This window comes from Mustela lutreola, chromosome 15 (genome assembly GCF_030435805.1).
Source record: "Mustela lutreola isolate mMusLut2 chromosome 15, mMusLut2.pri, whole genome shotgun sequence".
NCBI classification, from domain to species: Eukaryota; Metazoa; Chordata; class Mammalia; order Carnivora; family Mustelidae; genus Mustela; species Mustela lutreola.
The window spans coordinates 7,943,569-7,964,864 of NC_081304.1; the positions used below are offsets into that span (position 1 = coordinate 7,943,569).

Here is a 21,296-nt window from a genome sequence, read left to right on the forward strand (position 1 = left end):
CTGGACTGCGACAGTTTCTCAGAATTTCCCTGTTTTTGATAACCTTGGCATTTTTTGATGACCTTGACTTTTTTTTTTAATGATCTTGAAGGGTACTGGTCAGGTGTTCTGTTGAACAGTTCCTCCACTGGAATTCTTCTCTTGATTAGATGATGAGGGGGTTATAACCTTTCCCCTTCTTGGAAGGAAGTCACTTTGGGCAGCCTACACTTAAGGGGTAAAAAGTTATGTTCTACTTCCTTGAGGGCAGAACACCTACATAAATTTTTAGAATTATTCTGCACAGGTTTGTTTATTTTCCCTCATATATTTATTTATTCAATTATCTATATCAGTATGGACTCATGAATATTTATATATTTTTTTGCTTAGGGTTATAATCCAGTCCCGCCATACTTACATCATTACTCAGATCGTTCCCCAGCTCTGGATATTGGGAACGATTTCAGCCAGTTACTGTATCCCTTTGATGTATCTCCATCATTGTGGGGTGTGTATGTGTGTGTGTATGCATGTGTGTATATGTGCTCATGCTTTCTTATTTTTTTTAAAGATTTTATTTATTTATTTGGCAGACAGAGATCACAAGTAGGCAGAGAGGCAGGCAGAGAGAGAAGGGGAAGCAGGCTCCCCGCTGAGCAGAGAGCCTGATGCGGGGCTCAATCCCAGGACCCTGAGATCATGACCTGAGCTGAAGGCAGAGGCTTAATCCACTGAACCACCCAGGTGCCCCCTTAGTTTTTTAAAGATTTTATTTATTTATTTGGGAGAGAGAGAAAGCACAAGCAGGGTGAGGAGGAGGCAGAGGGAGAAAGAGAAGCAGGATCCCTGCTGAACAGGGAGCCCAATGCGGGACTTGATCCCAGGACCCTGGGATCATGACCCGAGCCAAAGGCAGACTTTTAGCCGAGTGAGCCACTCAGGTGCCCCTCTTACTTTCTGGCACTACAGGATGCCAGATGCCTCCCCTTGTATATTTCCGCCCCTTCCTAAATTTGTTTGAGGAGCCCCGGTTCCTTTTATTGGACAGCGGTATGAGAAACCGTGAGTCTAACACTCATTGCTGCTGGGGTGTCATTGTTTCTGCATCCTCTAAGCAGAGGGAGCAGGAGGTCTGTGTGTGGATAGAACCCGTTTACACAGACGTGTGAATATCCTCCAGGACCCTGAGATGATAAATGTCTGTTGCTCTGAGCCACCTGGCTTGTACAGCAGCCTTAGGAAATTTATACAAGACCCTTCCCCTCCTCTCCAGGGAGTCCCCTCTTCCTTCTTTTATACCCTCTTGGTTTCTTCCACACAGCCAGCTGTCTGCCTGCCTTTGTTGTTTTGTGTTTTGTGTGTCTCTTTGTTCAGCTACTTCCTACCCATTTCTTCCAGACTCCTTTCAGACACCAGCCCTCTGGACGCCTTGGCTCATGCCGGGAGGCACAGCTAGGTGCCCTGGTCCACAGAGTTACAGCGGTGTCGCTGCCTCCTCTCACTTGAGGGTGAGCTCCTTGAGGGAGGACTCCTGCCTTTGTGCTCTTAGTGTGCGCAGGTGCTCAGGTGTTGAATGCACGAGGAGGCAGCTGCAGAAACCTAGCCCTGATGAAGTGCGTGGCAGCTCCAGAATTTTAATGGGAGGGAGGGGTTGGGGGTTCCCAGGGTAGCATTTGGTTTTCAGAGGTGGAGACCTTGAAACCAAATTTGCTTAGCGCTTAACAAAGGTAAGGAAATTACAGTTTCTGTTATGGATGGGGAGATCAGCCCCCCAGCCCCGGGTGCAGGCGGGCCAGCAACGAGTGGTGCTCCCCTCCCTCTACAGCCCCCTGGAAGCGGACTCTAATATCCCGTGTGCCGGGTGAAGATTCCGAGGTGATAACGGAAAACACGTGATAACTCGGGGTCAGGCTGGGACTGCGACCTTGCTGGGCTTGTCTGACTCCAGGGCTCCCAAGGTTTGTCATCCCGGGCGGCATTTAACCTAACGGAGTTGACGGAGAAACCCGCGAGGGAGCACAGCTGTTTGGGGCGGACCCCAACCTTTCCTACAGCGGTTCTGCATCTGCTGTGACTAGGCGGAGGGAACTACACCTCCCAGGAAGCAGTGCGGCCCCCTGGTTGCCCCCACCCCACGCCCCGCCCACATCGCCCCGCCCACACCGCCCCGCCCCGCCTCCGTCCGGCCGGTATATAAGGCCAGAATGGCCCGGCCGCCTGCAGAGCGCGGAGGCAGCGCGGGAGCGGCGGGGACTGCAGGACCCCGGAGGAAGCGGCGGACACGGCGGGCTCCCGCGGCCCGGCACTTCTCCCTCCGGCACTCCTCACCCGCGGCGCCCACCCCTACGGCGCCCGGGGTTCGCGGCCCCGCGGCCGAGCGCGGAACTGCCCTGGGCGCTTTCCCGGGCTTGTCACGGAGGATCCCCGCGGGGATCTCAGGGCTCGCGCGGGCGATGCGCAGCGAAGAAAGGCAAGGAGCTGTGTTCGTGCCGGGTGCCGTGGCGCGCCAGGAGGCGGGGTGCGCTCGCCGCCCCCCACCCCCCAGGTCGGGGTGGGGATGCTGGCAATTGGGAACCCCCGCGGCGAGGTCCCGTCATCTCCGCGGGGCCTGAGCGCAGAGCCCGGGGCTGCCGGCGCTTTGGCCTTGGATGGAAAGTGGGGAAGGGCTCCGGACCCCTAACGTGGATTACTTGGTGTGTGTCAGCCGGGCTCAGAAGACCCACGACCTCGTCTCCATGCTTGGATCGATTCATTCTACCTGTAGCGGTCGGGTCACTTACCTGGAGGTAAGTTTCCCGGCAGGATTCCAGGGAGGAGGTTCGAGTTGACTCGCCTCCCCCACCCCCACCCCTCCACCCCCGCCCTCCCTCGCCACGCTCCCTGAAGGTCTCGGGTTTGGATTGAATTTTCTGTTCTTGTATTGACATCTCCGCAGAGGGCATTTGGCCATCCCTCTGCCTCCGGGCGTTTGGCCCTGGTCGCGGTGGTCAGCGTTCCTCCCGGGCGTTCCGGGTCAGAGCTGTCCGGCCCCCGAGGCCGCCAAGCCGCAGGCTGCCCGGTGGGACAGACCCTCCGCCGGGAAAAGGCCCCTTGCCCTTACCTATGCCCTTGTGGCTCTCCGGGCCCGTTACTTCGGGAGCGGTGCCGCCTTGGCGAGCTCCCGGTCTCTGCTCCGGGGCGACCCAGAATGTGGCTGGGGCACCGTGCCTCTCACCGTGGGGGTGGGGGCTGGGGCGTTTCTGGACGTCCCTGTCGCCTGGCCGGCTTTGGGGGAGCGGCTGTGCGGCAGGGCCACCGGTGGTGGTGTGGACAAGGCTTTCTGAGGGGTGGAGATGGAAGGATTTCTGTCCACTGCTCCACCGCGCCTCTACCTGATCCCTCACCAGCAACCACCCCCCCCCCACACCCCCGCCCCAGCAGTCTGTTAATGGAAGGCGTTCAAGGCCAGCGTGGGAAGGGGGCTTGGTCTTGCTCCCTGAACTAAAAGCAAACTGCTTCTGTATCCGTAGCTTTGTCCTTTCCTTGTCCTTTTGTGTTGGCGCTCTTGGGGGGCGACTCCATGCCTGTCACTGAGTAGGCCCTGAACAAGTGTTTGTTGAGTGAATGACTGAGCTAGTGGTCTTGATGTACAGATAAACTGGGGTCCTCCATTACCTTCTCCCTCCTTGCCGCTTGTCCTCAACTCCAGAAATCCCCCGCCTCCCTCCCCCAACGCCTGCTGGAAGATGGCTTCCTGGAGATGCTTTCCCAGATGCGGGATTCCCTTCCTTCCCCACAACCCTATTGGCAGCTTGTTGGTGATGACCTATTTCCTGCCCAAAAGCCCATCCTGCACAGACAACTTCTGGAAGCTGTGAAGGGTCTCCCTGGGGATGTTCTCAGGGCACCATGCCTCCAGTGAGCACCTGCCTGGGGTAGGCAGGAGAGCCAGGCACCACAGGAAGAGAAAAGGTAGCATGTCCCCTGCCCACCCCCCACCCCAGCCCGTGCCTCTGGCCACATCCAGGTCCCTGGAAATGCTCAGGTGGGCACAGCACTTTTTCCTGTGGCCGTTCCCCAACCTCTCCCCCTGCCAGCCTCCCCCGGCACAGAGGAGCTCTTAAACTGTCCCAGGGTTGACCCGCTGCTCCACCTCTGCATCTCACTGGATTTTAAAAGTAATTCACACATTCTATCTCTTCTTTAGAAAACCATAAAAAAGCAAAAAGGCAGGGAAAAAAATAGCCAGTTCTGAGTGGTGCCGGCTCTCTGATACATTTCGTCACTGCTGAAACCCTGCAATGTATACAGCTTTGGATACTGTATTTTTCCTCTCAGTTTTACTTGAACAATCTCCAAGTAATGATCGTATTCCTCTGCCCAAATCAGACCCTAACCTGACAGTTCCCCTCTTGTTGGACGCTAAGGTATTTCTAGATTACCTTGAGAAGTAGTGCATTGGTGAGCTTTTTTGCACCTATACATTTTGTCCACTTTTGGGCTATTTCCTTTGGAAAATTCCCAGAAATCACTCTCTTTGCTTTAAGTCAGAGTCACGTCTGGACTGAAAAGAGGGCCCCTCTGGGTGGACATTTCCAAGATTGGCTGGGAGGGAGAGAGCCCCATGTATCCATTACTTACTGCCCCAGCTGGGAGCTGAAATCAGTAGACACGGGGAAGATGCTTGCTGGGCTAATGCAGTGTTGTGTTCATTTCCGTTTTCCCGAAGCCAGTATTGGTGTGAGAGTCACTTTAAGTCTGTGTCCGGGAGTACGGTGTAGATTATTTTAGCAAGGCCTCAGGGGAAGATTTAGTCAGCAGTTGGATTAAAAATGCTGCCCCCCTTTTTTGGAAAGAGAATTCACTTTTGATTTTGATGGAAATCTAGATTTACAGGAAAGTCACAAAAATAGTACATGGAGTTCCCCTATACCCTTCACCCAGCTTCCCTAAATGGTAACATCTTACACAGCCTCAGTGTGCTGGGCAAAGCCAGGGGATTAATATCGACAGAATACTTTGAACTTATCTTCTGGCCTTAACACATTTCTCCAGTTGTCCCACTAATATATCTTTTTTCTGGTTCAGAATCTAATTCAGAATATATATTTTTTAAAGACTTTATCTATTATTTGACACAGAGAGAGACACAGCGAGAGAGGGCACACAAGCAGAGGGAGTGGGAGAGGGAGAAGCAGGCTCCCCGCTGAGCAGGGAGTCGGATATGGGGCTTGATCCCAGGACTCTGGGATCATGACCTGAGACACCCAGGTGCCTCCAATTCAGAATCTTGCACTGCAGAAAATTCTGTCTTATAAAAAAATGGGAGCTGAGAGGGATTCAGAAGATGCTCTTGCTCTCCTTTTTTAAACCCCTTTATTGAGGTGTGACTGACATACACAAAGTTGGACAAATTTAATGTTATACGACTTGGCGAGCTTGGTAGTAAGTGGGCACCGTGAGACCTTTACCACAGTCTGGGCCATAAACAGGCTTTGCCTCCCAAAGTTTCCTCCCGCCCTCTTTATCATCATTATTATTTTGTTGATAAGAACACTTACCAGAAGATCTTCCCTCTTAGCAAATGTTTAAGTGTACAATGCAGTATTGTTCACTATGGACGCCGTGCCGTCCGGGAGAACACTAGGCCTTATTCATCGCAGCAGAGTGTCTTTACTCCGGAGGTTTTAAATCGAACCTTCTTCCACTTTCGTCCCCAGGTTAACTTGCCCCTTGTCCCTCCCGAGTTAGGGCCAGCAGCGCAGCTGAGACCCATCAGGGTCTGGAGGGGAGAGGAGCCCGGACCCCGGGAATGGCAGGATCCTCGCTGTGTCCCCCTCCTTCCTTCCCCCGACACCTCCCCGGGGAGTGAGTCGTTTAGTAAAAATGGGGTTATGGCCTGATCTGTCCTGACACGTCTTCCAAGGGGTAGGTGGAGTGATGACATCCGGTGTGCGTGAGAGCGATCCGCCAAGAAACCGACTCCGTGGCTGACAAGTCCAGCGCGCAGTGCCTGTGTGGGTGACTCACGGCGGCCCGAGTAGCAGGTGTGCTGGGCGGCTAAGCGTGCAGACCCACCAGAGCCTGTGTTTCCTGGTTATCTTGGCACATGTAAAGGAACAAAGGGTTCTGCTCTTCCCTCGGACCGGGTTTTAGGCATTGTCAAGCCACCAGGGGCCAGAAAGTGATCCCCCTTCTCTTTAGGGGACCAGTTTCTCCCGAGAGTGGTGAGGAGAGCCACCCTGAGGGGCTTTTGGAAGCAGCTGGCTGACCCAGAGGAAGGCTGGCCCCAGGGTCTTTGCATAAGCCAATGCCTGAGTTCGCCTTGGAGGAAGCCCAAGACAGAGGCCCTTCTCCGGCCCCTGTGGCAGAGGTCATGTTCTCTGTCACCAAGCAGTGCCAGCAAGGAGCCTGGCAGGCAGGTGGGACCCAGATTGGGGATGTTGTGACTAGTTCTGGACCAGCTTCTTGTGTCTGCACCTGCTTTGTCCCACTCCTCAGTGACTCCTTGTGGGCCCTCCCTTCTCAGGAACCTCTGTTCTTCCCGGCTCCGCTCAACGTGGGCCCGGCTCAGACTCTCCCCTGTGAGCTGCCCCACCAGTCCCTCAAGTTGTGGTTTGCACAAGAATGGATTGCTTGGAGAACTTGTTAAAAATGAGTGTCTCAGCTGCCATTGTGCCCCTCCCCCCATCTCATGCATAGGGGCAGGGGAGTGCTCAGAGGCCTGCATTTTTAACAGGCTCCCCAGGCCATTCCTGTACAGATGGACATTTCAGGAATCAGGGAGTGGACTGACTTCTTGGCCAGCAAAAGCCCGAATTGAGCCTTTTCCCTGCTGAAGCTGCTTTCTTTTTTCTCCTCCAGGAAGCCTTCCAGGCTTACCTCCACCTGGTCTGGGCCCCCACGTGTACTTGCTCTGTTTGTTGGTACACGTTTTGAAATCTGAGGCTTGCAATCAGGTATCCCTTGTACTTGGTGAGGACAGAAATGGCTGTGTTTGGGTGAATGATAAAGGATCAGCAGTCCTGGGCTTTGGGAATAAATTCGGTCCACAGGATCGCCCCTCCTTGGGTTTGTGAGCTCCCCAGGAGCTGGAAGAAGATACCCACGATAGGCAGGCTTCTGGTTTTGTTTGTCGTGCCCAAGTAGACTGCTGCTACTTCTCTTTCTGGACATTGTCATCTTAGGCCATGTCCGCTGTCACCCTGGAGTCGGCTGGGGTCCTCCGTGGCCGGTAGCCTACCCTTCTTCACATGGGAGACGCACCCAGCACCCAGCTCGTCTGTGTCAGGAAGGGAATGGTCCTGGACGAATGTCCTCGCTTTGACCCATGTCATCGGCTGAGGATGCCCCGTTCAAAATCGTATGCCTTGCAGACTAGGTTTGCCCCTGGAGAAAAGGTCTTCACAAAACCGATCTCGGGTGATCACATGACGTACGAAAGCCTGGAGGTAGCATCTGAGCGGAGGAATGCTGAAAAGGCTAGTTTCTGTGGAAGCATTCTTTTTGTGGTGTGAATCATCGCCTCCTCCCGCCTTTGGTTTGTTGGTACAGGTTTTCACACAGAAGTCTTGAAACCAGGTGCTTTTTGAGTTGGTTAAGAGAGCAGTGGCTGCAGGGGGACAGATGATAAAAGTTCTGGGTCTCCAGAAATGAGTCAGACCTTCAGCCTCTCCCCTCGGGTCGGTGAATCCTCCAAGCCCCACTGTCATTTGGCAAATGCCCCTCATGAGGGTCTGGGTGTAGTGATTTTCAGACCCCTTTCCGTTCATCTCACCTTAGAACCGTCTGTGCTTTCCTTGGACTGGCTGGAGACGCCCGAGTGGGACCGGGCAGGACAGACCATCTCCCCTGTTCCCAGACCAGGCTGGCCAGGCTGCGCTGGCCTCGTCAGCACCTGCCTGCTGAGCCGCCGGCGGACTGTTGCGATCCCTCGCCGTAGACACGTGTCACTTACCAGCATGCTCCCTCTCTCGTAACCTCTGCAAGTGCTGAGTGCCTGCTGGATGCTTTCTCTGGCGCTGCTGCTGCCCCTTGCGCTCTGCTGGGGCTGGAGGCTTGGCCGGAAGCTGGCTTGATTTTGCTGCCTCTGGGGGGGAAGCTTCTGCCATGCGTTAGTGTGCAAGGGAAAGTCTCTGACAGGCTGGCCTTTAGGCACAGCCTGTGGGTGAAGACCTCAGGAGCTCTAAGGGACAGCTGTCTTGGAAGCTGTACTTTCTTCACTGGGCTGATTTTTAAAATTTTCACCTTTTGTGACGGCGGCCAATTTTCCCAGGGTAACCATTTCTCACATGCGCGGTTAATGACAGCCGCACCGTCCATCCGTCCGGCCACCATCCCTCTCCGGACCTTCATCAGCGCCCCTGGCTAAAACTCTGCACCTGTCCCACACTAACTCCCTGTCCCCCTCCCTCCGTCCCTGGCGACCGCCATTCTGCTCTCTTGTCTCTATGGACGGGACCTCGTGGAAGCGCAGTCGCAGTGTCTGCCTCATGTCACCGAGCATCCTGTCCTCCGGGTTGTAACCGTGTCAGGCTTTCTTTACATTTTAAGGCTGAATCGCTTCCTGTGGTGCGTGGAGACCACATTTTGTTTATTCATCTGTCCGCGGATGGACATCTGGGTGGCTTCTACCTCTTGGCCACTGTGACTCACGCTGCATGAACTTGGGTGTGCAAATATTTGTTCGTGTCCCTGCTCTCAGCACTTCTGTGCACATGCCCAGAAGTGGCATGGCTGGACCACAGGGTCATCTCATGTGTGATTTTTTTCTCTCCTTTTTTTTTTTTTTTTTTTTTTTTGAGGAGCCACCAGACTGTTTTTCTACAGCAGCTGCAGAATTTTACACTTCCACCAGCGAGGCGGACGTGCTCCAGCTTCCCAGCACCCCGGCCAACATGTTTGTTTCTGTTTTCGGTAATAGCCATCTCATTGAGTGTGAAGTGGCACTTTAATTTTAAAGGCAGATAGACCAGGGTGGTTAGCTTGTTTCCTGCCAGGATCTACACTTGGGATGTCTGTGGCTCTCCTTTTCTCTTGGAGGAAGATTCCTCCCTGGGAGTTAAGTGCCCAGGGAAACAAGGAGCAGCGGCGTTTTCCTGAGCCGCGCTCAACCCTGGGTCTGCTTCGTACCTTAAATGGTTTGGTGATCTAGTGAGTTCTTTGGGTCCTGCTGCTTTGCCCTGGTGCTTTGCCCTGGTGTTATTCAAGTGATTTTGTGTCCATTATCCCATCGGGTACCCCCCTCGACCTGGCGACCTAACCAGGTGTTATCCCCATTTTGCAGAAGAGGCTGTCAAGGCACAGGTGAGTGATAGGAGGCAGGTAGAGACTGGACCCAGAAGGACCAGTCCCCGACTCCTAACCTAGCAGACGCTGTGAACGGTGAGTGTTGTGGAAGGGGTGGGAAGGGTTGGGGGTGAGGGTCGGGAAGGTGGAGATTGGCATCGCCATTGGAGAGAACTCCAGGGGGACCCTCTTTATATGTTCAGACTTCATATATGCAGTTTTCTGGCTGTGTGTGTGTGTGAAAAATTTAATTCCTTTTCTATGGAATTCTTTTCCGCACAGCCATATAGCTTAAGAAATACCCTTTTGAGCACAGCAGTGCCGTGTCAGAGTTCTGTCCCGGCTCCCATGGAGAGCCCCGGTTAGCGGCTGGGTCAGGATGCCCAGCTCCCTCCTCGGGTTTTCTTCGTGAAGCCCTGTGTGAGCCCCCAAAGCTCACACTCACCTTTTTGGGCATCGGGCATCCCAAGTGCGTGTCCAGGCTTGGCTGGGTGGGGGGTTAGGTGTTTGCAGTCCAGGCTTGGCGGGGTGGGGGGTTAGGTGTTTGCAGTCCAGGCTTGGTGGGGTGGGGGGTTAGGTGTTTGCAGTAAGCGGTCTTCTTGGCCTGGGGACCGATTGTGGCTGCTCCACAGCTTTCCATCTCCCAGCCTCTGCGCCTTCCCCCACGCGGCAGAAGGAAAGGGGCCTCCCCTCCCAGGAGCCATCATGACCGTGGTTCTAGTGCATTTCGACTTCTGATGTCATTCTGACGTCTCTTTTTACTTTTAAAACGAAGCAGCACGAAACAAAGCTCTTCTTCCTGGGTAGGGGTGACAGGGCAGGATGGCCCCGAGCCCGAGGAGGCTTTCTGCTCTCTGGGAGGGGAGGGAGGAGGTCCCTGCCCAGGACATCTGTCCACCCCAGCCCCTACCTGTGACCCTTTCTCCTCTGACTTCGCACAAGACGCGTCTCGTGGCCATAGTCACCCTGGGGGAGGCTTTTCTGAATCTAAGGGAATATGTGGCCGCTGGCAAGCCGGGTGGGAAATTTAGATATTTGGGTTTTTAATTAAATTTCTTAAGTAGAAACCAGGGCTGTGGTTAACCAAAGAGCTGAGATGGTCTGGGTTTTGAATTCCAGCCTAACCACGGGGGTTCTCCTTTCCTGGAACTGTGTTCCTGGTCACTTCCAGCCCACCTGTTTTAATCCAACCACCCCCCGCCCCTTGTATTGGAACAGACGCCTTTCCTCTTTCCCAGATTCTTTCTCTCTGACCTTGTCCTTCTGGCATCTGTAGGGCACCGACTTGCGGAACATGGCTGTGTGAACGTGACCGTGGTTTGCGGTCAGAATGGCCATTTGATATCCCCGGTGTCCTACACTAGGACCTCGCCCTGTTCCTTCTGCCTCCCTGGGTAAGGGTTCAACAGACATGGTCCGCCAACCAGTGTGACACAGTTATGTCGGGAAGGAGAGGGACGCCAACCTGGCACAGGCTGGGAGCAGGGGGTCCGAGGCTGGTCCTTCAGCCTTCGAGGCTGGCCGTGGGTGGGTGGCTCTGATGTCAGAGGCTGAGAGACTTTAAGGGGTATCTGGAAGGAGCCAGAGCTTTGAAGGATGGAGCCGAGGTTCAGACTCAGGTCCTGGCCCATGCCCAACACTGGGGTCGCATCCTGGCCTGGTCACCAGCCTCTGTATGACATTGTGCAAGTCACTGGGCCCCTTGGGGGCTCCTGTCCTCATCCATAAAAGAAGAGCCTGTGTCTAGGTTGGATGCTTTTGGTTGCAAGGGACCGAGAACCCACTTCTAACTGGCTTAAATCCCCAACTTCTGGGGTGTTCATTTGCTTGGGAAGTCTAGGAGTTGTGCTTTTGGGTGATTTGGGGTGATTTTCTCCAGTGCTTTTTGTTCTTGTATTTTAATTTCCCGGTAGAAGCAGGAAGGGCACAAGTATTTGCAGAGCCCGAACAGGAGAATGCTTTTTGTCTCAGCTGTCAGGAAGGCAGACCCTGCGGGAGCTCAGTCCTGGATCCGTCTGTGGGGCCAGTAGGTGGGAAGCAGCGTTTGACTGTCCTGAGGTCACGTGCCTCACAGCTCATGGATGGGTGGAGGCAGCCTCCCTCCCCAGAACCACCCGGATGCGTGGATGGAAAAAGTAAGGCCTTAGGAGCAGGGCGGGATGCAGAGAAACATCAGATATTTGCTATGAATGGACTGGACTACTGGATAGTCCACCAGAGTGAATGGTGGGCAGGGAAGCAGTTGTGATTCCCGTGGTCTAGCTGGGACCTAGGAGCTGTAGGGGTACAGTAATGCTCAGTGACAGGTCACAAACCTTACCAGTTCTTTCCCCCTCTGAGTCTCTGATCCGGGAGTCTTTTTTTTTTCCCCTCCACGGGACATCATCTTGCCCTATCAGGGAGCCGGGGATTCGGCTCTCGGATCTCCAAGTCCAGCCTTGCCGGGGGTTGCCCCAGGCTGGTTCTCACTTACTGCATGAAAGACTTGTCACTGGAGTAGCAACTTGGTGCTTGCAATGGCAGCTCTCCCCTGAGATTTCTTCAAAATAGAAGGAAAACCCTTCCCCTGATGGAGCGTGCCTCCAGACTAATGGTGTTACTCCCGGTCTGCTCGCAGAGGCAGATGGGGTCCTATTCCGGTGTGAAAAGCCCAGCGATGGGAGACGGGGCTGATGGGTTTGCGGAGACTTCTCACTGAACTCCTGTGTTTGTAGCCCAGGCAGGAGAGCAGGCATCCAGGTAGATCCAACAGAAGGCGTGTCCTGGAGCAGCCGCCCGTGTGGACTTTTTTAGATGCCTTGTTTAGATGGTGTTCTCACACACACACACACACACACACACACACACACACACACACGTTCTGGCTTGTGCCCTGGGTCCTGGGGGCTCTGAGTTAGAGAGATGGCTCTGCTCCCTGGGCTGCTGAACTCCGGCTGGGGGCCCTCCCTGCCTGCTTGGTCCACACGTTACACAGGTGGGCTTTGTTTGGGGGGGCACTGACTCATGCTCCTAGGTCGTGTGAGCTCTTAAAGGCAGCCACGCTGCCCTGGCAGGTGCTCCCGGCTGTCCTCATTTGCCATCGCGAGGAAAACGTTCATTGTCATGGTGATAGATGATTTCTGCTCTGCAGCCGGAATGTCGGTAGCCTCTGTAGGAACGGGGCGGGGGTTGCCGTGGAGGAGGAGAGGGGTGATCATCCTGCGTTGACGTGGTAGACGCCCTACGACCTGTGCCAGCTGCTGCATTTAGTGTTGCCGCATTTACTAGACGAGGAAGCTGAGGCTCCCAGGGCTCCCTTGTTCAAAGACCGCCCACCCCGGACCTTGACCTGCCCCTGGGTCGGCACATGACTGCATCCCCCTAGCTTCTGGTCCCCGCGTGCACCCCCAGCCTCTTTCGGAGAGTGCTGAAAGTCGCACGTAGACTTGATGACTTCTCCACGGCTCTGGCCCATCCTTTACCTCTTGCTCCCGAGGTACCCAACGGGCGAGTTTAAACCAGTGTTTCCTTCTCCCTTCCCAGTGAAGTCAGTGTCAGAAAAGTTTACCCCAGATTCATGGGAAGATTCATCTCCTGGAGTTTCCCGATGAGGACCTGTCAGTCACTGCTCCCCGGGATCCAGGCCGCTCTCTGAGGTCTACGTCTTCTCTCTTGCTATCTGCCCCTTCCTCTCTGCAGATGTAAAATCGGGCTGGGAGACGGAGAAGGCTGGCAAGCCTGGAGTCGGGATGCAGAGGCAGCCCTATTTCGTTTTGAAACTATGATGTTTCCCTGTAGTAGTGTCCTGACTCTGTTCGCGGGGAGAGGCTTGTATCCCGGGCACGCGTCAACATCATCTGTCCTCTTGTTTTTGACATCGCGGGAGGGATGCTCAGTCCATGGTGTCCCCAGTTGGACTCCTGGCGCTTTTTCTATCTCTTGTGGTCATTGGCATTTAGAGGGATGATCCTGGGGAGGTCTAGCCTTCTTGGTAGAGGAACCTCATAAGGTTGGGTGCACCTGTTTGAGCGGGACAGGGAAGTAGGCTGGCCCACGATCAAGGCGTTTGATGGCAATGCTGGGTCGAAGGGGGTGTAACTTTCTGTTACTGGGACAGTGTTGTGTGCACTTGACTCGAGCTCAAAGTTGAGCTGAGCTTTTGGACCACACCTTGTAGCGAGGTCTGCCTTTCTGATGTTCTGCTTGGAAATTGGACAGAGTTTGTCCTGGGCTGTACCAACATCGCCTCCACACGGGTTAAGGGCAGCGGAGAAATCCTTGCCCTATCTGGGCTGCACTCCCGTTTGCCACCATGCACTCTGTCCTTTGCTCAAAGAACGTGTTAACTGACGTGATTGGGCAGGTGGAGAGGGAAACTTTGTGAAGCCTTGGGGTCAGGTGGGGTGGCAGTCAGGCTGTGTCTGGTTTGCAGATCAGACCGAATGAATCTTGGATTCTTCTTCCTCCTTTTCTTGCCCCTTCTTGGCTTAAAACCTGTGTCAGTGTTACAGAAATGGATGCACCCCATGGTTCTCTCTGCTTGGGCTGTAGTTGTCTCTACTTCGATGTCACCGGATTTAGCTGGGGATGAAAATTTCCACCTCCTAGTCAAGTGGTTGTTCCCTTTGGGGTTTCTTCTCAGAGGTGATGAACCTGGGCTGCAAGCTAGAATTTGGAAAGCCCAGGTCGGGGCTTCCATTGGCTTGAGTGGTGAGTGACCCACGTGAAAGGGCCAGACGTACTCTAGCGTGCAGGCAACTCTGGGGACCCACTAGCCCCAGGAACCCTGTTGGCCCGAGAGGATGGATGGCAGCAGGGGGTTGGGGACAGGGCCATGAGGTGCCCTTGGTGGTCTTTCTTCTGGGGGTCTGCAGTGGGCTTGTCTCATCCCACTTTTCCCTGTGACCTGTAGCTACAACCTTGCCTAAGGGGGCGTGTCCTTCTCATCTCCTTCCCCTGCTGTCCCAGGGCTTAGTCAGTGACACTGACAGGTGGAAGGGACCTAGAATGCACTAATCCTGGCCAGTGGCTGCTCAGGCTATCCTTAAACTCACCAACGGGTGCTCACTCTCTGTTTTTCCTCTTATCCAGTCTTCCCCTTGTCTGCGTATCTGTGGTATTAACAGTCTACGCTATACCGCGGGGATTGGTTCGCAGACGTGGATTTTTCTAATTCGGTGCAATCAGAAATGAGCCTCATGGCACCTGGCCTGGTGGCAGCTCCAGTAGAAATGGTATATACGTGGGGAGACGACAGGTCGAAGGCCCATGCCACCCTGCCGTCTTGTTGCTGTGTGTGACTGTGGGTGCAGGGCCTGTGGACTCTGCCTGGTTCATCCCGGTGCGCTGGGAAGACGGCGACACATCTTCCCCCTCTGGAAGGTGTTACTGGTCTTTGCTCCAAGTGGCCCTAGGCATTGCGTGCTTCTATCCCTTGTGCCTAGAATTGGCGGCTCAGCTGAGAGCCCTGGTTTTGCCCAAGTCTGAGTCTCCTCATTTGCCTTGTGGCTTTGGGAAGGTTCTGCTGCATCTTGGGGCCGCGGCTTCCTCCCTGCTCCCTTAGAGCACAGTCCATGGCTCTTTGATTCATTTCGGCGTGGAGGGGGGTCTCCTTATTGTTCCCCTACTGTTTTCGGCAGAGGGCCCCGAGCGAGGTGGGCAGCAAGAAGCGCCGGAGTGTTCTGGGTGTACGCATCCCTCCCCGCTCTTTCTGTGGTACCTCTCAGCTTCCTGGGGGAAGTTCTCCATTGAACAGGAATGAAATCCAAACGCACAGCCGTCTGGTGGGGCCGCCTTTATAAAACATCAGTTGTGATCGTTTGGGATGTGTTCAGAAGGAAGTTACGGTGACCTTGTACCGAGATAAGCAAGGAGAGGAGTCAGTTACCCTCGCTCCCTGGCGGCCGGAGAGAATTTGATTTATGGAAAGACTCGGGGGTGTCCTGCCTCTCCCCCGCTTTCCACAGGGAACCTTGGGAGTCAAAGTGCCTCCAAGGGAATGAGGGCCCTTCGTGTGGGTCAAAATGCGATTCTTTTCTGCGTGCTGGTGGTTCCTGGCTTGGCTCTGGGAGGCAGATCTGGCTCCAGCAAACACAGCCAGGCCACCAGAAGCCACCAGAATTCTGCTCTGCCGCGGGGCCCGCTCTGAGGGCATTTCTGGTGCCCTCAAGGCAGAGATGCCTGGTTAGAACCTGAACTGTTCTGGGAGGGACTCGTCCTCACCACGCCCCCTCTCCTTCCCGCCCTAACCTCCCTCCCCTCCTCCTGGGGGAGGGGGGGGAAAGCATTCCCCCTTTCTGCATCTGTGTCTTTAAGAATTCCTTCCATTGTAGCCTGGGGACAGAGACCCTTCTGTGAGAGTCTGTTGGAGGCCTGTCCTCCGGGACACCCCGCCCCCCATATTAAAAGACCATCGGAACAAGCGCCCCATTCTCCTCTGGAGAGGGTCCCTCTGTCCCAAGCCAAGCGACTCTTAAGGGAGCGTTTATCCTGGGATACTCAGCTTACAAAGCCGGCTGCGGCGTCAGATAAACTCGCTCAGACCCGCGGAAGGAGGACAAAACCTCCTTTATTTTCACCCCTGCGGGGAGACCAGTGGAGACTTTGTGCTGGAGAGCGGGGGTCTGAGCAAACAGAGGAGGGGTCTGTGGGGGCGCTGGTCGGGGAGAGCCTTGTGGGCCGTTATCTTATCAGTTTATCTGTAGGGGAAATCTCAGCAGGGGGCAGGGGGCTCTAACTCGGCCAGAACCACCTCGGCTCACCCCTCCAGGTCCCCGAGAAGCTCTTCGGGGGGAGTCAGTCTTGGTTTGCCAGGAGGAATCCCTGGTTTCTTTCTTCAGCATGTTTGGATAGGACAGCACTCGAGCACTTGGTGGGTCAGGCCCCAGCCGTGAGAGTGTGTGTGTGTGTGTGCGTACACGTCCCATCATCTCAGGGTCTGTGGGCACCCCCAGCCCCCACATGTGGCGCTTGCCGTAACTCAGGTGTAGCCTTTGTTAAGTGTGGAGAGGTTTTCGCGCTGTCACGTAAACCAGAAATTTCTGTGATTGGTCATCTGAATGCGGGTCTTGTTAGTTGAGCACCTACTGAGTGCTGAGCAGACCTGGAGTGGAGGCCCAGAGAGGGAACGTGCTGGCCTCCCGTCACCAAGCAGTGGAGAGCTTGGGGTTCCAGCCCTGCTGTGTCTGAGCCTGGAGCCTCTGCCTGCTGCCCCACAGGAGGGCCCAGCACAGCTAAAGGGCAGGTGTGGGGGGGTGCTGAGGGTACCAGGGTCACGGCAGAAGGACGGGGCTCCCAGGCCCTCCCCTTCTGGCCTGGCTTTGGTTTGGGTTTTGTCCATGACCTCCGGCAGCTCCTCGCTCCCTTTACCCAACACTGGCTGGAAACCTGCTCCTTGGTGCTGGGACGCGAAGCAGGGCATTGGTTGGGGTCTCTCTACCCCATGCCTTCGGAGCGCTCAGCTCCCGCGTGTGCCCGCTCTGGTGGGGGGATGGCCGGGGGGCTGGAGTGGGTGCTGTCCGGCGGGGGCGGGGAGGGAGACGCCTGACTGCTGCAGCAAGCAAGCTGAGTGAAAGAACTTTGCTGGAGCCCTGGTCAAGAAGGAAGCTTCTCCACGGATGTCTGAGAGAGGGGAACTCTGACCCAGCTCCCAGTACCCCCAGCCTCAAATCTGCCTTTCTCTTCCCATTTCCCTTCCTCAGGGTGATAGACCCTGAGGGTTGACCTGTGTGTGGGAGTTGGGGAGGGGTGGGGGGAGGCTTCTGAAACTCTCAAGTCACCTCTATCCCGTCTCTGTGTGGCCCTTCCCAGGGGTGGGTGCCTGGAGGCGGTGGAGCAGGGAGGCAGGGCAGCCAGGAGGGCTTTCCCTTCAGGGCTTCATGGCCGAGTTCAGGGTCCCTGTTCACATATCACAGCTGCCAGGGCAGTCAGGGCTGGCAGCCCAGGGCAGGAGGCTCCTGGTCCTTCCCCTTGTCTGGCAGAACCTGCCTTGCCCGTGGCCCCTGGCCCTACCGTGCACCTGCCTACAGGGTGAACCAGGAGGGCGCCACTGTCCCCCAGTCCCTGGTGAAGTGGTAGAGGAACAACCTTGGTGAGAACTTGACCTCCTGCAGACGGACAGACAGACACCTGGGCTCTGCAGATGGACTTCCTGTAGGAGAAAGAGGTTGGGTCTCAGAAGCAGGTGCTGGGCACGGGTAGGGGTCAGGGACAGGGAGAAACAACACCCCTGCCTCAGGCAGCTGGAGGGTGGGCCTCTGCTTCCATCTCCCAGGACTGGACCAAGAAAACGAGTGTTACTGGCCTGGAGTCCCCACCAGCCCCGGGGTCCAGAACATTCCCCAGGGACATTTACACGGCAATGGCAACCTGCACCAGAGGGGGCTGGCAGCAGGTGGGTGTGGATCGGGGTCATTCTGGGCAGGGCAGCGGCTTTCGTGGGTGTGCCCTGGTTATTTCTTTACCTTTGCCACAGTGTGACTCATTTCCTGCAGGCGAGGGTTGGGAGACACTCATCGCAGTGTGTAGTGGTTTGGGAGCCGCGATCTATAGGTTGGTCGTCGAAAGGAGGGCCGTTGTCTTGGACCAGGGTCCATATCCGCTTGCTCCTTCCCAGGAGAGACAGCTCAAGGGCTCACCGGGCCTCTCTGTGCCTTTGCTTATTTCGTAGCCAGAATACTGAGATGCGCGCTCCAGACTTCCTCCAGCTCTAGAAGGAACGCGGTCACGTGTTTCCTGATGTGCCCGCGTGTGGCTCTGTGTGTCTGGGTTTGCGCACAGACTCTCTTGTCTCCCGGTTCTTCAGGCACATTTCCTTGTGTCTCAGGTCCCTCTTGCCCTGGTAGGAGGGCATCCCACCCCTCCACCCCTGCGCAGGGGAAGGTGGGACCCTTGCCGTGGCCCCAGTGAGATTGTGAGCGTATACAGCCTGGCCGAGGGTGGGGGAAGGCTAGGAGCCTCCGCTTGGGCCGGGAAGTCAAGATGCTGGTCTCCTGGAGGGGTGGCTGACCTGTTGTCTCGGGCCTGCGGGGAGGTCAGCGAACAGGCAGTACCGCGCCTGGGGTCTGGGCTGGGAGCAGGTGGCTGAGGACGTCGGGCCGGTGCTGTCCCTTTGTGACTTCTTTCACACCCAAGAAAAGCTGGAGGCTCAGAGTTTTGGAGGCTTGGAACAACGCACTGGGGTCTGTGTTTGGCCAGGATGACATGCGTGGTCCTTCAGCTCCCTGCTCCCACACATGGTGCAGCCCACATTCAGGCCGTGCAGAGGAAGGCCTTCTCACCGGTGATCACCCTTCCTTGGGTGCCCACATGCCCTCCCGCAGCGTGCCTGGTCGACCTCATGCATGTGACCAGGCAAAGAGTCGGTCTACGCTTGGCTTAATCCCTCTTGTCGTGGACTTTTGCAGTGGGCGAGGGGAGCCCTCCTGATGAGAGGCGCACTCTGGGAAGTGGACCGAACACCCTCCTGGTTTATCATCGTCTCTGTTAATTACCACTCCCGTGTGCTCCTGCTGCCTGCGCGGGAGGGCAGGGGCTGGGCTTTGGAGTTGCCCCCCGCAGCCTCTCTCTGGGCTCCCCCCTCCACGTGCTCACACGCCGCCAGTGGGGAGGCGAAGCCGCCGGGGCAGGTGTCTCCCTCCCCTGGACATAAGCCTCCTGTTCTTGCCCTGGGGGAGGGCGACACTTAGCACAAGGGAGACTTCAGCGGGAAAGAGGGAGTGGGCGGGCTGGTGGGATAAGTGGCGGGGGTGTTGTCATGTATTAGGTCCCTGAAAACAATACGGGGTTTGTCTCGGGGGGACGGTGGTGCCTGGGGAGGCAAGCCAAGATGGGTCCGAGCAGAAGGAAAACAAGCACAGGTCTGACGAAAATGTGGTGACCCCGAGGAGCAGGGAGAAAAGCACCTTTGTTTAGGGAGGTCGGGGCAAGCGAGGGCCGGGGAGGCAGGAGAAGGCGTGTGGGGAGGACTCCCGCACTGGATGGATGGCGGCCTCGGTGTTGGGAACGTGGGCTCCTAGCGGGACAGCGAGTTCCGCTGGCAGTTTGTGGGGGTGGCCGGCCCTGATACCCTGCATCCTGGGCCAGGTTTGGGGGAGTTCATTCCTTATCCGCTCTGTTCCTTGAGGGTGACCCGAGAGAAGATCCCTCATGGGAGTCTTCCTGGGTTTTTGGGAGAGAGGATGGTTAGAGGGGTCTCTCTTTTTTGGGGGCTCCTAGTGGACTACGGTCTTGCTTCCCACTTGGGCTGATTGGATGGTCTGCCGCTGAGCAGAGAGGCCCTCCCAGCCCGGAAGCAGGCCCTCTGGGATGAGGGGAGAAGAACACTCGTGGGGCGCCGCTCACCCGGCCACAGGTAGTGCCGGAGACCTCGGGTGTCGGGGGGGTGCAGGAGGCGGCATGAGACCTTCCCAGCTGGACCGCTTCCGCCTTGCACCCTCCGTGACCGACCACCCGCCTGTGCACCTTCCCGATTGCAGACTCCCTGCTGCCCCCTGTGGACGGGTCTCCCCAAATCCAGTGACTCACTTCAGTTTCTAACTAATGATTTCTTGCTCTTTAACCAGAGGGGCTTGTAGACCCTCAGCTGGCTTCCTGCGTCCCGTCTCTTCGGCGGAAACACTGCCCTCTCTGGTTCGGCCCTGCATTCTGGGTGTTGGGGATGGGCTTGCCCTCGCTCAGACGCGGTGTGCCTGCAGGACCCCAGCAGGAGACGCAGTCCCCTGTGCCTCCTGACCCTCCTGCCTCTGCTCAAGGCGGGCTCAGCCCCCAGCTCCCCTGAGAGGCTCTCCTGGGGACCCCTCCCCTCCAGGCCACGGCTCGGCCTTCGGACTTTCCAGCACTAATGTTTTAGGCCCTGGTTATGAGGTTTTATTCTCAGCTGCCTTCAGCTGCTTTTTTCGTGCGTCGACAAGGTGGTAAACTTGGAAATACTGAGAGGGGGTCCCGCGAGGGGTCTTGTTCCCAGGACAATAGCCCTCACGGTGCACAAGGACACCCACCTCCGCCCCAAGCTGGGTAAACTGGGACTCCCAGCCAGCTGCCAGCAGGGGCCGCGATGGGGAATCCTGGAGGGGGTGTGGACACCCAGCTCCGACACACTCCTTCTGGCGGTGGTGGCAGGGGTCGGGGGCTGGGGGTCAGAATCGCGCTGGGCTGATTTAACCAGGTTCTGAGAGAGGCGCTCTGTGCTTGAGCACAGACTCCCGGCGGCTTGCGGCGGCTGCTGACCTGCTCGCTCCGTCTGTTCCAGGAGCATCGCTGTGAGGCACGCACACAGCCACGCCCACGGAGGCGTACGTGGAAGCTTGCTCGGACACGTGTGTACGCAGCCACACAGGCTCCTGTGTTCCTCCCGATGGCCCAGTGGGGAAGACGTCATCCTTATCCTTATCATTATCCATCACCCTTATCCTTCCCCATGACTGGAGGAAGGTCAGCGAGCGCCCACCCCCCAGCCCCGGCCAGCGGGAGGGGGCGCTCTAGGCCCTGGGCTGGTTCACCGTGAACTGAAGGACCGCTCTGAGCCAGGGCGGCCGCGGTCCTGGTCCTGTCAGCTCTCCCCAGAGCCTTGCAAGGCCTTCGTGCATCTCCTTTTGCAGTGGCAGAGCTCACCAAGGTCAAATGACCTGGCTCAAGGTCACCCACTTGCCCACGGAGCTCCCTTGCAGAGACACGCGGGACGGTGCCCACTACCTGCTGGCACGTCGCCTTGCAGGAGTGTTGGGATCCGTGTGTTTTGTGTTTGACGGAGGCCCCGAGAAGCCAGAGTGTCGGTCCCCGCCTCACCGAGAGGGCCGTGGTGAGAGGAGGAGGGGGTTCGCTCTGCCCTGCCGTGCTCGGCCCCAACCCCTGGGCCTGGCCTGCTGCGGGTGCCGCTTCTGTCTCCTTAACCCCCCCGGGGGCCCGGCCTCCGTTTTCATCTTCGATGATGATGCATGAGCCTCCGGAAGCGGCCCAGGGCTGCCGAGACGGGGCCCGAGTGGGACTGGTTGTTCCTTGAGGGAAATGGTCTCATGTTCCCTATTTTGGGGGTCCGCTCTGCTTAGCGGGGCCTCCCTTGTTTGGTGGGG

At 56.5% G+C, this 21,296-nt stretch overlaps 1 long non-coding RNA gene across 5 annotated transcripts in view; it reads left to right on the forward strand.

Moving 5' to 3' along the window:
• The first annotated feature begins 2,209 nt into the window (after positions 1-2,209).
• Positions 2,210-21,296, forward strand: part of LOC131815526 (uncharacterized) — a 159,306-nt gene continuing 140,219 nt past the window's right edge. For all 5 annotated transcript variants that reach the window (XR_009347770.1, XR_009347772.1, XR_009347768.1 and 2 more), the window contains exon 1: positions 2,210-2,768. This is a non-coding gene — a long non-coding RNA (uncharacterized LOC131815526). The remainder of the gene's footprint in view (positions 2,769-21,296) is intronic.